Source organism: Camponotus floridanus, unplaced genomic scaffold, assembly GCF_003227725.1.
Source record: "Camponotus floridanus strain SB8 unplaced genomic scaffold, Cflo_v7.5 scaffold2, whole genome shotgun sequence".
NCBI classification, from domain to species: Eukaryota; Metazoa; Arthropoda; class Insecta; order Hymenoptera; family Formicidae; genus Camponotus; species Camponotus floridanus.
Genome location: NW_020229325.1, coordinates 6,286,915 through 6,287,225, shown reverse-complemented (window position 1 = coordinate 6,287,225; position 311 = coordinate 6,286,915).

Below are 311 nucleotides of genomic sequence, written 5' to 3'. Positions count from 1 at the left end.
TCCAACTCCCTTTTCTTCATTCGCTGCCGCTTCGATTCGCGCACACGTAGGGGTTCGATTAATAAAATCTCACGCCAGTTGAACGAGCTCCGTAACGACGTCGGCGCCAGTGGCCGCGGCCAAGGTGCATGATGACGATGACGCGAGAGGAACTCGCCCGAGATCGCGATCCGGGCGCGAGCGCGAGCGCGAGAGAATGAGAGAGAAGGAAGGAGAGACGGATCGCGGGACCGGTGGCGTGAGCGATCGACGCATGCGCGCTGGCGCCTTCGAAACTCGGCGCGCGTTGCCTCCGACTCCGGCGGCGCGAG